At 39.8% G+C, this 18235-nt stretch overlaps 1 long non-coding RNA gene across 1 annotated transcript in view; it reads left to right on the plus strand.

Annotated features, from left to right (window-relative positions):
- The first annotated feature begins 15756 nt into the window (after positions 1-15756).
- Positions 15757-18235, plus strand: part of LOC138837110 (uncharacterized) — a 39231-nt gene continuing 36752 nt past the window's right edge. Inside the window, exon 1 of the long non-coding RNA XR_011375182.1 lies at positions 15757-15799. This is a non-coding gene — a long non-coding RNA (uncharacterized lncRNA). The remainder of the gene's footprint in view (positions 15800-18235) is intronic.

The raw sequence follows: 18235 nt of genomic DNA on the forward strand, positions 1-18235 counted from the left end.
AATTCTCTTTCTTTGATGAGTCCTTGCCTGGTTTTGGGATGAGGGTTATGATGGCTTCATAGAATGTGTTCGGTAGTGAGCTTTCTCTTTCAATTGCACTGAAGTGTTGGAGGAATATTGGTGTGAACTCTGCTTTGAAAGCCTTGTAAAATTCCGCTCTAAAACCATCTGGTCCTGGACTTTTCTTACCTGGGAGGTAGGTCTCTTATTGCTGTTTCTATTTCAATGCTTGATATGGGCCTGTTAAGCTGGTTTAACTCATCTTGGTTTAGTTTTGGCATGTCAATATTTGCTAGGAAAAGGTCCATTTCTGTCAAGTTCTCAAACTTATTAGCATAAAGTTTTGTGAAATATTCCCTTATAATGTTCTGAATCTTGGTTGTTTCGGTGGTGATGTTTCAACTCTCATCTCTGAGTTTATTAATTTGGGTGTGTTCTCTCCTTTTTCTGATAAGGTTTGCTAAGGGTCTCACAATTTTGTTAAGTTTTTCGAGGAACCAATTCTTTGTTTTGTTGATTCTTTCTATAGTTTTTTTGGATTCTAATTCATTTAATTCTGATTTAATTTTGATTATTTCTTTCCGTCTACTGGATTGGGGTTTATCTTGCTGCTCTTTTTCAAGGAGGTTTAGATGTGTCATTAAATTGTTAGTTTCAGATCTCTCCAATTTGTTGATGAAGGATCTCAGAGCTATAAACTTGCCTCTGAGAACTGCCTTTGCTGTGTCCCAGAGGAGCTGGTAATTTGTGTGTTCATTTTTGTTGAATAGCATGAACATTTGAATTTCCTTTCTAATCTCTTCCATGACCCACTCATGATTCAGCAGTGTGTTGTTCAGTCTCCATGTGATACCGGACTTTCTTTGGTGGCTTTTTTTGTTGAGTTCTAATTTTATTCCCTTGTGGTCAGAGAGAATGTAAGGTATAACTTCAATGTTTCTGAATTTAGACAAGTTTGCTTTGTGGCCTAAAATGTGGTCTATTTTAGAAAACGTTCCATGTGCTGCTGAGAAGAACGTGTATTCTGATGCTGCTGGGTGAAATGTTCGGTAAATGTCTGTTAAGTCTAGTTGATCTATGCAGCTGTTTAGATCTGCGGTTTCTCTGTTGATTTTTTGCTGAGTTGATCTATCTAGTGGGGAGAGTGGTGTGTTAAAATCCCCAACAATTAATGTCTTTGGATCTATGTGGGATTTGAGGGAAAGTAGTGTTTCTTTGATAAATATGGGTGCTCCATTGTTTGGCGAATAGATATTTAGAATTGTAATATCCTCCTGAAGGAGAGATCCTTTAATTAGTATGTAGCGACCTTCTTTATCTCTTCTCACGAATTTTAATTTGAAGTCTATTTTATCTGATATTAGGATTGCAACTCCCGCCTGTTTATGAGGGCCGTTTGCTTGGTAGATTTTGTTCCAGCCTTTAACATTGAAAATGTGTTTGTTTTTATGGGCAAGATGTGACTCCTGCAGGCAGCAGATAGAAGGGTCTTGTTTTTTAATCCAACTAGACAGTCTATGTCGCTTAATTGGAGAGTTCAGTCCGTTAACGCTAAGAGGTAGGACTGAGAGGTATTTGGGAGTTCCTGCCATGTTATCCACCTTCTTGGGGGCTGTGAAAACTGGGTTCTTCCTAAGGTTCTTGGATTCTCAGTTTGGGTGCAGTTTCTTGGCCTTTGTTGCAGTCTTGTTGGTTTTCTATGTGTAGGACATCTTTAAGAATCTTTTGTAGGGCTGATTTGGTGGAGATGTATTGTTTCAATTTTTCTTTGCTATGGAAGGTTTTTATTTGGCCTTCAATTATGAAGGAGAGTTTAGCTGAGTACACTATTCTTGGTTGATAGTTGTTTGTTTTTAGGTCATGGCATACCTCATTCCAGGCTCTTCTTGCTTTGATTGTCTCTGCTGAGAAATCTGAGGTGATTCTAATTGGTTTCCCTTTATAGGTGATTACCTTTTTCTCCTTATCAGCTTTAAGGATCTTTTCCTTGGTCTGGGTTGATCCTGTGTGGATTATAATGTGACGGTGGGATGTCCTATTCTGGTCTGGTCTATTTGGGGTTCTAAAAGCTTCTTGTATCTGAATAGGCCTATCTTTTTGTATGTTTGGGAAGTTCTCTGCTAGGATCCTGTTAAACAAATTTCCTAGACCATTAACTTCTGTTTCTAGGTGCTCCTCTACACCCATTATCCTTAGATTGGGCCTTCTGATGGTGTCTTCCAGGTTTTGGATAGACTTATCATATTTCTTGGACTTGCCTTGGATGGTTGTACGTTCTTTCTCTATAATATCTAGGCTGTCTTCAATCCCTGAGATTCGATCTTCTGCATGGTCTAACCTGCTGTCAAGACTCTCTACTTTGTTTTTTACCTCTTTTCCTTCTAATTGGTCAGCTTTGATGGCTTCAAGTTGTTTGTTGAAGCTCTGTTTTAGGTCTTGTATGAATTTCTTTACTTCCTTAATTTGGTGTTCAGTGTTTGTTCTCAAATCACTTAGTTGATTGGTTATGGTTTCTTTGGACTCCCATTCCTTCTGTTGGGTTCCATTCAGCATTCCCTTTGTGGTCTCCCTGATTTCCTTCAGCTCTTTGTTAATGGATTCCATGAATGCCTTTAGTGATCTTTGTGTATTCTCTACCTGGTCTCTCAATTCCTGAATTACTCTTTGATTAGCTTCCTCCCGTCTGTGGGATTCCTGCAGTTCTCTTTCTTCCCGTTCGTGGGATTCCTGCAGTTCTCTTTGAGTGTTCTCTGCCTGCTCACGCCATTCCTCCCTTTTTCTTTGAGTATTCTAAATTTGTTCACGCAAATCCTGTATCAGTTTTTGAGTAGCTTCCTCACGCTTATGATATTCCTGTATAACCTTCTGGGATGCCTCCTCTCTCCCTATCACGCTCATACAGAGTCCTTTGTACATTGTCAAACTTCTCATTTATCATGTTTGCTATTAGTGTTTGTAGAGCTATTTGGGAACTCTCCTCTGGATTATTCTTTATCTGTTCTAATCCCTGATTATCAAGATTGGGAATTGAGATACCCGAATTTGCCATTTTCCTTGTGTTTTTCCGGCTTACTCGGCCCATTTGAGATGAAGATTGCACCAGTTTTGTGCTAGAACACTATCTTAAGGCAACCATCAACCTAAATTTGCGTTTGTACAGTCAATAGTCTACAGATACAATCTAGTTCAACAGATACATCTATTCAACATCAAACAACTATATGTTAAAGGACTTCGAACCGCAGAAAAGAATTTGGAAAACCAGAAATTATTAGGATTAGGGAGAGATGTGGGTAAAAAATAGGAATAGATTGGTGTGGGGAGGCACAGGGAGAGTTAACTATGTCCTAATCACAATGCAGGAAATGGGTTGGGTAGGATGCAAGTAGAGAGAGAGAAAAAAAGAAGAGACGGAAAGGGGAATGAAGAGAGACCAGAAAAAAAATGGAAACGTAAAAATTAATGTTATTATAGAGGTTAAAAGACCGTCTATTTAGAGAGGAATGTGAATATGTTCAGAGAAGGGGAGGGACATAGAGGAGATGTGAAAAGCTTTAAGGATAGGAAAGGGAGAAGAAAAGTTCAGAAGTTCAGTAGAGCTAGACAAAAAACAAAAAGATAATTAAGAAAGAAAGAAAAAGAGAAAGAAGACAAGAAAAGAAAGGAAAACGCTCATTCACATATTCCTAAAATAAAAATTACAAGATAAGAAAAAAAAAGTTACTGGAAAACAATTATTTTTTCAGAAGAGGCAAAAATTAAAGATTAATAAAACTTTTAGAAGGGAAAAAAATATATATCGTAACAAAAAACAAAAAACAAGCAAAAAAAAGAAAAGAAGAAGAAGAAAAAAAGAAAAAAAAGTCTTTTGATTTTTTTTTTGGGGGGTGGGGAGGAGTGGGAAGAATCCTGTATCTCCCTTTTGTCTGTAACCAGTCTCTTGTTGGAGTCTCTGGTCAGCTTGAGGTCCTGTGGCTTGATTGGTTTCTTAAGTCGGTTGGTTGGAAGAGGCAGAAAAATGCTCTGCTTTACCCAAGATTTTGAGATCCCCCTCCCAGTTTATTTTTCTGGCAGCGTGATCTGCTTTGAGAATCACAAAAGAGGGGGATGTGTTGATGAGGCTAGGTTCTGGGTAGAGTTGAGGCCTTTCAGCAAACAGTAGCTTTGCCCTGGGGCTATTTTGTGATAAAGCTCACAGCGCCCAGCCTGGAGCCATTCTCAGGGTTTCTGTTTTTCAATTGATTGTGGTGGCTACTAGAGGGAGGGGCAGCCTCTGGCTCTGGTTTCCCAGTGAGGGAAGGCACTCCAATGGCTGGCGCCTGAGCTGGGTGACTTTTCCCTGGATGGAGCTGAGTCTGGCAGGTCACTTCGCCGTTAAGTTCTTGTGACCTGCTAAATGACTCGTTTTATTCCAAGGCCTGAGCTGGAACTAGCAGCTCCTCCGAGCATTGTTGGTATCCAAGATGGAGATCACCGGTGCTGGGTGGGGAGGGGTGGCCTTCCCTCCTCTGCTCCCTGAGAAGGAGTGAGGACGTCGGGCTTGTACTCACACCGAGTCTTGGATCCTGGGTCGTCTCTGGTCTGCAAAGAGCAGGATGAAGATGTCCGCTCCTCTTCGGTTCTTGTTGGTGTTGAGTAGAATCCGCTCGTCCGCTGCGTCTGGCTCCTTCGTCCCGCACTCTCTGTGTCTCAGGTATGACTCCGCGGCGGTGGTCGCCGCTGCGACCCTGCCGCCGCAGCGGCAGCTGATGTGTTTCCTTGGCTTCCCCTCTCTTGTCTAACTCTCTGTCCTGTGATGGCACACTTGGTGTGATTCTCTGGCTTAGGTCTGTTCACTGGAAATCTACAACTGCTTTCTATGCAAGAGCTTGTTCAGATTCCAGCTTCTCCTCCGCCATCTTCCCGGAACTCCCTATGTGACTTAATTGTTGTACTGCACATCCTCAGATAAACCCGTAGTTGACTATTATACCCTATCCCCCATTGTGAACACACTTAATCCACAAATTTATTACTCAAGTCACAACCTCTAAGACTTAAACTCCTTAATAGCAGTACTACCTCTTTATACCTATATAATATTTTAAATATTTTTATTTTTAAGTTTTTCACATCTTCATTAAATCCCTCCCCTTCTCTCAATAAATACACGTTCTTATTTAAATAGATTGTTATCGAATCTACATATTTTGATTAATTTCTACCTTTCTATTTTTTCTGGTCTCTTTTCTTTTCCCGTTCCCTTTCTTCTTTTTTTTTTCTCTCTCTCTACTGTCATCCTACCTAACCTATTTCCTGCTTTGAGATTAGGACTTAGTTACCTTGCCCTGAGCCTCCCCACAACAATCTATTCCTATTTTTTATGCACATCTCCCCCTAACTCTAATAATTTCTGGTCTTCCAAATTCTTTCTTGCGGTTCATAGCCCATTAACGTATAGTTGTTTGATGTTGAATAGATGTATCTGTTGAACTAGATTGTATCTGTAGACTATTGACAGTACAAATTCAGACTTGGGCTGATGCTTGCCTTAAGATAGTGTTCTAGCACAAAACTGGTGCTATTTTCATTTGAAAAGGGCAGAGCAAGCAGGAAAAACACAAGAAAAAATGGCAAATCTGGGTATCTCAATTCCCAATCTTGATAATCAGGGAACAGAACAGATAATGAATAATCCAGAGGAGAATTCCCAAATAGCTCTACAAACACTGCTGACAAACATGATAAATCAATAGATTGAAAGCATACAAAGGTCTCTGTATGAGCGTGATGGGGAGAGAGAAGTTTATACAAGAACATCATAAGCCTGAGTTAGCTACTCAAAAACTGACAAAGGATTTGCATGAACAGCTTGAGAATACTCAAAGAGAAAAGCAGGAATGGCGTGAACAGGCTGAGAACACTCAAAGAGAACTACAGGAATTCCACGAATGGGAGGAAGCTAATCAAAGAGTAATACAGGAATTGAGAGAACAGGAAGAGAATACACAAAGATCACTAAAGGCATTCATGGAATCCATTAACAAAGAGCTGAAGAAAGTCAGGGAGACCACAAATGGAATGCTGAATGGAACCCAACAGAAGGAATGGGAGTCCAAGGAAACCATAAGCATTCAACTAAGTGATCTGAGAATAAACACGGAATATCAAATTAAGGAAGTAAAGAAGGTCATACAAGATCTAAAACAAAGCTTCAACAAAGAATTTGAAGCCATCAAAGCTGACTAATTAGAAGGAAAAGAGATAAACAACAAAGTAGAATGACTTGAAAGCAGGTTAGACCATGCAGAAGATCGAATCAAAGGGACTGAAGACAGCCTAGATATTATAGAAAAGAATATACAACCATCCAAGACAAGTCCAAGAAACATGATAAATGTATCCAACACTTGGAAGATACCATCAGAAGGCCTAATCTAAGGATAATGGGTGTAGAGGAGCACCTAGAAACAGAAGTTAATGGCCTAGGAAATTTGTTTAACCGGATTCTAGCAGAGAACTTCCGACACATGCAAAATGATAGGCCTATTCAGATACAAGAAGCTTTTAGAACTCCAAATAAAACAGAGAAGAATAGCACATTCCACCATCACATTATAATCCACACAGGATCAACTCAGACCAAGGAAAAGATCCTTAAAACTGCAAGGAGAAAAAATTAATCACCTATAAAGGCAAACCAATTAGAATCACCTCAGATTTCTCAGCAGAGGCAATCAAAGAAAGAAGAACCTGGAAGGATGCATGCCATGTCCTAAAAACAAGCAACTATCAACCAAGAATACTGTACCCAGCTAAACTCTCCTTCACAATTGAAGGCCAAATAAAAACATTCCATAGCAAAGAAAAATTGAAACAATACATCTCCACCAAACCAGCCCTACAAAAGATTCTTAAAGATGTCCTACACATAGAAAACCAACAAAAACACAATAATGGCCAAGAAACTGCACCCAAACTGAGAATCCAAGAACCATAGGAAGAACCCAGTTTTCGCAAACCCCAAGAAGGTGGATAACATGGCAGGAATTCCCAAATACCTCTCAGTACTTTCTCTTAACGTTAACGGACTGAACTCTCCAATTAAGCGACATAGACTGTCTTTTTGGATTGAAAACCAAGACCCTTCTATCTGCTGCCTTCAGGAGTCACATCTTGCCCGTAAAAACAAACACATTTTCAATGTTAAAGGTTGGAACAAAATCTACCAAGCAAACGGCCCCCATAAACAGGCGGGAGTTGCAATCCTAACATCAAATAAAATGGAATTCAAATTAAAATTCGTGAGAAGAGATAAAGAAGGTCGCTACATACTAATTAAGGGATCTCTCTTTCAGAAGGAGAATACAATTCTAAATATCTATTCGCCAAACAATGGAGCACCCAAATTTATCCAAGGAACACTATTTTGCCTCAAATCCCATATAAATCCAAAGACATTAATTGTTGGGGATTTTAACATACCACTCTCCCCACTAGATAGATCAACTTGGCAAAAACTCAACAGAGAAACCGCAGATCAAAACAGCTGCATAGATCAACTAGATTTAACAGATATCTACTGAACATTTCACCCAGCAGCATAAGAATACACGTTTTTCTCAGCAGCACATGGAACATTTTCTAAAATAGATCACATTTTAGGCCACAAAGCAAACTTGCCTAAATTCAGAAACATTGAAGTTATACCTTGCATTTACTCTGACCACAAGGGAACAAAATTAGAACTCAACACCAAAAGCCACCAAAGAAAGTCCGGTATCACATGGAGACTGAACAACACACTGCTGAATCACGAGTGGGTCATGGACGAGATTAGAAAGGAATTTCAAATGTTCATGCTATTCAACAAAAATGAATACACAAATTACCAGCTCCTTGGGACACAGAAAACCAGTATTCAGAGGCAAGTTTATACCTCTGAGCTCCGACATCAACAAATTGGAGAGATTTGGAACCAACAATTTAATGAGACATCTCAACCTCCATGAAAAAGAGCAGCAAGTTAAACCCCAATACCGTAGACAGAAAGAAATAATTAAAATTAAATCAGAATTAAATGATTTAGATTCCAAAAAACTATAGAAAGAATCAACAAAACAAAGAGTTGGTTCTTCGAAAAAATTAACAGAATTGACAGACCCTTAGCAAATCTTATCAGAAAAAGATGAGAACACACCCAAATAAATAAACTCAGATTTGAGAATGGAAACCTCACCACGGAAACAACCAAGATTCAAAATATTATAAGGGAATACTTGTCAAAACTTTATGCTAATAAGTTTGAGAACTTGACAGAAATGGACCTTTTCCTAGCAAATATTGACATGGCAAAACTAAACCAAGGTGAGTTAAACAGGCTTAACAGGCCCATATCAAGCATTGAAATAGAAACAGCAATAAGAGACCTTCCAACTATGTAAAGTCAAGGACCAGATGGTTTTACAGCGGAAATCTTCAAGGACTTCGAAGCAGAGCTCACACCAATACTCCTCCAACTCTTCAATGAAATTGAAATAGAAAGTTCACAACGGAACACATTCTATGAAGCCATCATCACCCTGATCCCAAAACCAGGCAGGCACTCATCAAAGAAAGGGAACTATAGACCTATTTCTTTGATGAACATTGATGCAAAACTTCTCAACAAAATTTTGGCCAACCGACTCCAACAATTCATCCAAAAAGTCAAACACCATGATCAAACAGGATTCATTTCGGGAATGCAAAGCTGGTTCAATATACCCAAATCAATTAATATTATTCATCACATCACCAGGAGCAAGAATAAGAACCACATGGTTATCTCAATAGATGCAGAAAAAGCATTCGACAAGATCCAACACCCATTAGGATGAAAGTTTTGGAAAAATTAGGAATCCATAGAACATTCCTCAATAGAATGAAGGCTGTATATGACAAACCTACAGCCAGCATTATACTTAATGGTGAAAAATTAAAGCCATTTCCTCTCAACTCAGGAACAAGACAAGGATGTCTACTCTCTCCACTTCTCTTCAATCTAGTATTAGAATGGCTAGCTAAAGCAATGACAAGATCCAGACATAAAGGGGATCCAAATAGGGAAAGAAGAAATAAAACTATCCCTCTTTGCAGATGACATGATCTTGTATCTAAAGAATCCCATAGACTCCAGTCCCAAATGACTCAAGCTGATTCAAAACTTTGGCAAAGTAGCAGGTTATAAAATTAACCTCCAATATCAATGGCTTTTCTGTATGCCAACAATGAGAAACGTGTGGCTGAAATTAGGAAAGCAATTCCATTTGTAATAGCCCCACAAAAAATAAAATACCTCGATATTAACTTAACCAAAGAAGTGAAGGACCTCTATGATGAAAAATTTAAAATCCTGAAAAAGAAAATCAACACAGAACTTAAAAAATGGCAAAACCTCCCATGCTTCTAGATTGGAAGATTAACATCGTGAAAATGGCCATATTTCCCAAAGCTATCTACAAATTCAACGTGACACCTATCAAAATCCCACCCTCATTCTTCAAGGAAATAGAAGAGGCAATCCAAAAATTCATAAGGAACAATAAAAGACCCCAAATAGCAAAAACGCTCCTCAACGCTAAGAACACTACTGGAGGAATATCAATACCAAATTTCAAACTCTACTATAAAGCCCTAGTAATCAAAACAGCTTGGTATTGGCACAAGAACAGACCTCAGGACCAATGGAATAGAATTGAAAACCCATAAATGAACCTACAGACCTATAGCCATCTAATCTTAGATAAGGGTGCTAAAAAAATAGAAAGGAACAAAGACAACCTCTTCAGTAAATGGTGATGGCAAAATTGGTTATCTACTTGTAGAAAACTAAAGCTAGATCCTTATATATAGCCCTGCACCAGAAACAACTCCAAATGGATCAAAAACCTCGAAGTCAAAGCAGACACTCTGAAAACATTATGGGATGGAATAGCAGAAACCCTAGGTCTCCTTGTCTCACGCCAAAATTTTCTGAATAGAGACCCGGAAACACAACAAATCAAAGAAAGGTTTGAAAAATGGGATTGCATAAAGTTGCAGAGCTTCTGCATGGCATAGGACATAGCTAGCAAGATTAATAGAAAGCCACGGATTGGGAGAAAATCTTTAATAGCCATACAAAGGACAAGAGTCTCATATCTAAAATATACTTGGAACTCAAAAAATTAAACCCCCAACAACAAATCCTCAAAGAAACAACTGCCCAATAAATAACTCGGAGAAAGACTTAATGAGAAACTTCTCTGAAGAAGAAAGAAGGATGGCCAATATACCCATGAAGAAATGCTCAACATCCTTAGCCATAAAAGAAATGCAAATCAAAACAACATTGAGATACCACCTCATTCCAGTTAGGATGGCAAAAATCAAGAACTCTATCAACAACAGATGCTGGAGGGGACGTGGACAGAAGGGAACCTTACTTCATTGTTGGTGGGAATGTAAACTTGTTCAACCACTTTGGAAAGCATTATGGAGGTTCCTCAAAATACTTCACATAAAGCTCCCCTATGACCCAGCAATCCCACTTTTCAGCATTTACCCAAATGCTTACAAAGAAGACCACACTAAAGCTTCCAGCTCAACTATGCTTATTGCAGCATTATTTACCATAGCTAAGATATGGAACCAACCCAGATGCCCCTCAATTAATGAATGGATCTTGAAAATGTGGTATATATACACAATGGAATTCTATGCCTCCATCAGAAAGAATGACATTGCCCCATTTGTTAGGAAATGGATAAACTTGGAAAAAATTATATCAAGTGAAGTAAGCCAGGCCCAAAGAAACACAGGCTCCATGGTTTCCCTTATTTGCAATATTTAGTATTTGTATGAGTCAAGCGGAAAAGGTCAGATAATGTAATGTTAGGAAAATGAACCCTTAGATATGTATTTTAATGTTTTTTTTCTCTCATGCATGTGTTTCTAACGCATTTATAAGATTATTTCTTTGTTGGTTTGTATGCCCTTCCCCACAGTATAACCCCTGCTTTCACTATATTTTATGTCCGTATAATTTGTGGAGGAGATGGGGAAAAACAAGTCGTTTAAGGATACAGGTGGACCTGTTGTAACAATGAGAAGTACAAGTTATCATGTCCAAAACGAGCTTTACAATGTCGGTTTTGGGGGAGAAGAAGGATTGGGATTGGGGAGGGAGGGGGGAGGCTGGGAAAGGATGTCTAGGGTAAACAAAGGAGGAGGCTGCAATATTTGGTATGAAATGTACGCATTATCCTGCCCATGTAATTGTAACCCCTCCATACAATATGTTCACAAATAAAATAAATAAAATTTAAATAAAAATAAAAAAATAAAAAGGTGCGTTTGCTATTTTGTTCAGTCCTGGGGCTTTAAATCAGGCCCTGTACCAGGCCTGACATTATAGTCTTCAAGGATGGTGAGCTTCCCCTTCCCCCTCAGTGCAACAGAGCTATCGAAACCTGAGTTCAAATCCCGTCACTCACAAAAATATTCATCCTGATGTCAGAAGCCAGTTGTTTTAAATGTTTTCATCTCCTGTGTAAGTCCTGAGTCTCAACTAGGAAGGGGAATTCATAGGCAACCCTATAACCATGGGAACAGGTTGTCCTCCATGTCAGCACAGTTAAACCTGTCACCTTACTTAGTAAAATACACAATACCTCCATAAAGTAGAAACAAAATAAGGAGAAATTCACCGAACACAAGATGTTGTACACACACTATGTCAATATAGATCGTATGTTTAAATTATGAATTCATGACTGTAGTGGACCACCCTGGTGATCACTGTCAGATCCTGGGAATGGCCTAGCTCATTAGTAGCTCACAGGTTAGTGTGTTCACCTTGACCTATTGGCCAATTGGTTCTACTAGGCCCTGAGTTAAGATCCCAGCACTACCAACAAGTGAATCGTGGAGTAAGAAGCGAAGTGTAAAACTTGTTTTCCTTTTCTCTGAATATCCTTGGTGATCCTGAGAATCCTGGTATGATGGAGAACATTTCTATAAATCTATATGCTCTGTGAAAGGATGTCATCAATGTAATACATGGAAGGGGTTTCATCATAGTACAATCAATGGTAAATAAATGAATATAACAAAAGATACAAGAACAACCACACCAAACATGTATGGTTGAACATCTATAGGTAAGTAAATATCCTATCTTTACAATGTATATAAATAGTATGTTTCCAGGGCTGGGGCTTGAATTCAGTACTAGTGAACAGGCCTGACTTTTTTATCTTCATCCCCATTGCTGCAGGTTTACCCAGATCCTGAGTTCGAATCCAAAGCCTGGAAGAATAAACAGCATGAATTGCAAGCCAGGGAGCTAATTTTTTTATTTTACTTTTCTCAATACGGCGCTTGAACTCAGGTTATGGCAACTCTGCCTCAGCTTTGATAACCCTAGGCTGGGGTACAGCCACTAGATCTATAGCTCCTCCTGGGATCCTAGACCCCCAGGCCTTGCAGGGAAATCAATGCACAAAAATGGCCATTTTACGTTTTCTTCCTTTGCATGGTGACCATCATGGGTCTGAATGACACTGTTGCAAAGGGTACTTCACCTTGCATTGCTGAAGGCTGCCAGACTATCAGGATTAACAATGGAATGTTGTCAATGTCAGGGTTGAATGAATTGATCATGGATGATGCTTTATAAAATTAGACAGCATCATTTCAGGAGGCTGATTGATTTGATTTAATATTTATGAAGCATTGAAAGAATATTATTACTTAAAGGAATGCAATAAATTCAGGACATTGATTTCATTAATAGTTTAAGAATGGAAACAATTTATTAATTACATTACATTAATTACATTAACTACATTGAGGCACAATTAATACCCAGGAATTGGTAAGAATGTAGTTTATATAACATCTTTGACACTCTATAAAGATATATATTTATTAGCGTACTGCCATCTGCATGTCAATCTTTTCTTATTTTGGTAACCCCTGGGGCTTGATCTGAGGTCCTGGGAACACCCTATCAGCTCAATTTGCCCCAGGATGGCATGCTAACACTCACCCATTCATGAATTGGGCCTTGTAGGCTTGTAGGCCTTGAGTTAAGATGCCAGCACTACCAAAAATGAATCGTGGAGGAAGAAGATGATGGTGACACATGTTTTCCTTTTCTCTGAAAGTTCTGGGTGTAAGGTATGAAGTGGAATACATATGCAGACCTATATCCTGTGTAATCAATGTAATCAATGTTTTATGTTCCATAATAGTCAATAAAATAAATGGTCAATACATGAATAAAACAAAAAATAAAATAACTATACTGAATGCAATATGGAGTCAACCAATGTATATAAATATAAATCATATATGTAAATTCTACATGAATAGGATATTTTCTAGTGGTGAGGATCTATTTTAGGCATAAGGAACAGACCGGAATTTCTTGATTTCAAGGAGGCCAGCTTCCCATTCCCACACAGTGCAACAGAGTTACTAAGACCATGAATTTCAAACCCAGACCTGGCAGAAAAATGGCACCTTTGTAGTATGTGAGGCCCAATTCTTATGTATTTTATTATGTCTAAATTTTATGAATGTGATTGTTTAAATGCTTAATAAAGAATTAACTAAAATCGATCAGTGTCCTATAATATATTGTATATAATTTTATCCTAGAATCATTCAAGAACTGCCCATTCAATCAGGACATACATCACATTCCATTGGTATTCATATGGAAAGGAATGAGTTCCTTAGAATCTCCTGCCATTTGGAGGTGGCAGGACCAGGATTCCAACTGTGGGCTCCAGCTCCCAACACTTCAACCTGGGGATAGGGTACGCACCGGTCTGTCCAAGAATATCAGCAAGACCAATGATTAGGCAGGCACCAGTGGCTCTCAACAGTCCTCCTTGATACTTACAAGGCTATAATGGGAGGATCATGGTCAAAGTCATCCTAGGAAGGAAAGTCCTTGAGACCTCTGTCCAACTTCAGTTCCAACAAAGCCAGAAGCCCAGGGCTCCAGTGTGGAAGGCGAGCCTTGAGCAAAAGCAGCTCACAGACTGTTCCCAGATCCTGAGTTCAAGGTCCGGGTCTGGTAACAAACAGACATACACAACAATCTGTGCAGCCATCCAGCTAAAGCAGGTCACCCTCTTGTCTCCAACTGAATTGGTCCCTGGGAAAAGGGCTGCGGGAGCTGCTGTCTTTTTGACTCCACCCATGCTGCTTGCATCACAGAAATCCAGCCACACCCCCATTATTTCATGGTTCTTTCTGACCAATGGGATACAAGAATGGTGACCACGCCCACATTCTGTGATGCCCAGTAGCACCTGGATTCCCTCTGTTAGTTTACAACATTACCAGCAGTTGAGGAAGGTAGAGGTGGCTGAGTGGTGAGGAAGAGACTCAAGCGACTTTGGATTATAGTAGGAAATTGAGAAGCCTGCCCACACCCTGGCTCCCTCCCCCCTTCCCCAGGTGCAGGATTTCAAACCTCAGGTAAAGGTGCCTACCAGCCCTCCTAAAGCACTGACCTGGTCCCTGGCCCTGGTTCTTTGCTCATGGCCCATCTGTTTGCTATGCCACTGCCATTGATGCTTGCCCCACCTGGAGCAGCCTCCAGCAGCTTTTCCCAGCAGCACAGGTGAGTGGCTGCCCCCAAATCACCACTACCCGAGGTCAGACACCCCTCTGGGGGCACCATGACCCCCTGCTTGTTTCCTCATGCTGGCTCTGAGGAGCCACCTTTCTGTCTTGTGCATTTCTGAAACAGAGACTCAATATATGATTCTGGTTGGACTGGATTGAGGTCCTCCTATCTGGGACAGGTATGCTCTACCGCTCCACCAGACCTGGTCCTCTGTAGTTGGGATGGTAGACATGTAGCACCATGCTCAGTCATCGATTTAGATGGATTATCCCAAACATTTAGACAACAGCAGCCGATTCTTGACCACAGGTGAAGCTCTGGGTAGGGCCACAACCATCAGACCTCATTCTCTTCACAGGACAGTTTTGAGGAAACAAGGGATTTATACAGAGGGAATCTCTGGAGCATGACTTGGCATGGAGGGAGTGGCCTTTAGAGAAGGTTCTCGGCTATTCTGTTAGCAAATGACAGGAAGATACCCGAAAAGGGCTCAGGTGGGGTCAGTTATTAATCATGCAACAGGTGGGGATTTTGAAACAAAACATGGCTCTCTTTCATCATTACCCTATCCCCATGAGTAAGGGGATGCTTCACTGTGTTGAGTTTTGCATCTGGGGAAACCGAGGCACAGAGAAGTCAGGTGATCTCCTTATCATTTTAACTTCACAGGAAACTCGTCCTGACTTCATTACCATCCTCCCAAGGACAATGGGTGCTATTCAATCCACTTCTTGTGGTAGGAAGTCCACTTCTTGTCAGTTGTGGGGCTTGAACCCTAGGCATGGGCGCTGTTCCTGAGCTCCTCAGCAAAAGGCTAGTGCTCTACCACTTGAGCCCACAGCACCACTTCTGGTTTTCTGGTGGTTCTTTGGAAATAAGAGTCTCAGAGACGTTCCGGCCGGGGCTGGCTATGAACCATGATCCTCATATATCAGCCTTCTGTGTAGTTAGGATTAGAGTTCTGAGCCACCGCCACCCGACTTAATTGTAATTCTGACTTTTCTCTCTCTTTTCACAAAAACTGGTTGAATGGGTTCTGGAGGAGGGGCCCAGCATTCCCATATGGCTGGAATCCAAGGTGACCCTCTCATTCTGGAGGTGGGCTCTGGGTCACGAGCTGTCTCGCTTAGCCTGTTGAAACAGCTCCCTGAGGTAAGACCCACTGGGCCCTGGCTAGACTGTGAAATTCATTGTCCATCCAGCCTTACTGGACTTATTATATTGTATTGCTTTCTGCATCATTTTCTAGCACCTGGACAAACTTATGATACATACTTACGGAATGAAAATGTAATGCCTTCTTAAGAAATTCTCTTAGGGCTTGGGAATGTGGCTTCATGGTATGGTGATTGCCTAGCATGAATGAAACCCTGGGTTCAATTCCTCTGTAACACATAAAAAAGAAAAACACTGAAAGGAATGCTGTCCCTCAAGTGGTAGTGTGCTAGCCTTGAGAAAAAAAAAAGCTCAGGAATAATTCCCTACCACAGAGTTTAAGCCCCTGAACTGGCAAAAAAATAGTAATTGGAAAATAAAGAAACCATACTTGAAATATATAATTGCTCCTTTCATACTGACACCTGACAATAGCCCCTAATTCATGTATTTTACTTATGTTAGGATACTGTGTTGAAAAAAGGTTTGTTCATTAAGTCACAGCAATTAATGCCAGGAATGTGCTTAGATGTTAGGTGAAGATTAATTCTGGAAATTCAACGATTCCAGGATTTTGTGTCATCACTGCTAATCACAAAGTGAAAATAGTCTAAGTGTGATTATGAAAACTTTCTGGTCAGTTTTGGCACCAAAAAGGCAGAAGTTAATTAATAGTTGTGACAGAAAATAAGGAATAACTCCAGTTGGAAGGAAAAAATGATAGTAACTAAGTTTACCAGAAACTGGTCTAGAGAACCATTTTTGGTTACTGAAGATCTAGTTGTCAAGTAGGCTTTTCCTCATTGCCTTTAGCATTCTAAATCTCTTAGGCTAGTTCTTAATCTCTGCATGATAAATGTATCTCCTTCTATGCTGTTCTTTCATACCTTATCTCCTTTGTTTTCTAAAAATCTCATTCTTTCTACATTTCTCTATGAACATTTCCTGATACTAAATACACCTATACAGATGTCACAGGATGCTAATGTAAGGGTCCCATAGCTCATGAGTCATTAATGTAACAAAATGGAAAAGGAGGACATATTTACTGCTACCTCAATTTTTCTGAAAATCTACTATGTTATCATTTGGTTAAAAATTCCATTCTTTGTCTACACAGTGTCATTCAGTGCACATATATGCAAATATGAGCTGGGTGTTGGTGGTTTACACCTGTAATCCTAGCTACTCAGGAGGTTAAGACCAGAGGATTGTGGTTCAAAGCAAGCCTTGTCAGGAAAGTCCACGAGACCCTTATCTTCAATTAACCACCAGAAACCCGGAAGTGGTGCTGTAGCTAAAGTGGTAGTGTGCTCAACTTGAACTGAAGAGCTGAGGGACATTGCCCAGGATCAGAATTCAAGCCACACAACCAACAAAAAGTGAAATATGACTTTAAGTTTTCCCAAAAGGAACGACAAGATCAATAATCTTCCCAAGCAAAAAAATTAATTCCAAAATGATTCAGTGCACCTACTTTTGTTGAGTTATGTTATAGAATCTTTGCTGGACATATTCTCTAAAAACAAATCGTTTAGGGATACAGGTGGACCCATTGCAACAATGAGATGTATAAGTCATTATGTTGAAAAACGAACTTTACAACTTTGGTGGGGGGGGAGGATAGGGTGAGGGGAGAGGGGGTATGGGAATGGAAGGGAAGGGGAAACAAAGAAGAGGCAACAATGCTTGATAAGAAATGTGCTCGTTATCTTGCCTGTGTAATTGTAACTCCTGTGTACGGTATTCTCACAATAAAAAAAAGTCAAATACTAGCTTTCCAATAAACATCTAATATTTCTTCTTTGAAGAGACGTCTATACAGTTGATGTCACTTAGCATTACTCCTACGTGGAACACGAAGTATGAAGCCACTCCCTTTCTAAATCATGCTTGCTAATCACGCAACTTTGTAGACAGTAGAATGGAAGCATAATTCTGTTTCCAATGCAAATCAGATATAAGAGCATGGACTTAATTGGAAAAAAAGTCCATCCTGAGAGAGCAGGGATTATACTAGCCATCAACTGGTGGATAAGATCACATTTATTTTCTTTCCTTTACTTATATATTTTTTGTTGGTGGTGGTCTTGGCACTTGAACACAGGGCTGGGATCTGTCCCTCTGCTATTCAGCTCAAGCCTAATGCTCTATACTTGAGCCACAGTGCCACTTTTAATTTTCTTGTAGTTAATTGGAAAAAGAGTCTCTGGGACTTTCCTGTCCAGGCTGGCTTTTAACCCTATCCGAAGATCTCACCACCACCAAGCTTAGGATCACATTTCTAACAGTGTACACTCAGCATATGTAATGTGCATGTTCATCTATCTTTATATAAATTCTTTTTTTTTAATTTAATTTTATTTTATTTGAGAACATACTGTACAGAGGGGCTACAATTACATGGGCAGGATAATGCATACATTTCTTACC

This window comes from Dipodomys merriami, unplaced genomic scaffold (genome assembly GCF_024711535.1).
Source record: "Dipodomys merriami isolate MVZ:Mamm:240054 unplaced genomic scaffold, mDipMer1.0.p SCAF_262, whole genome shotgun sequence".
Lineage (NCBI taxonomy): Eukaryota > Metazoa > Chordata > Mammalia > Rodentia > Heteromyidae > Dipodomys > Dipodomys merriami.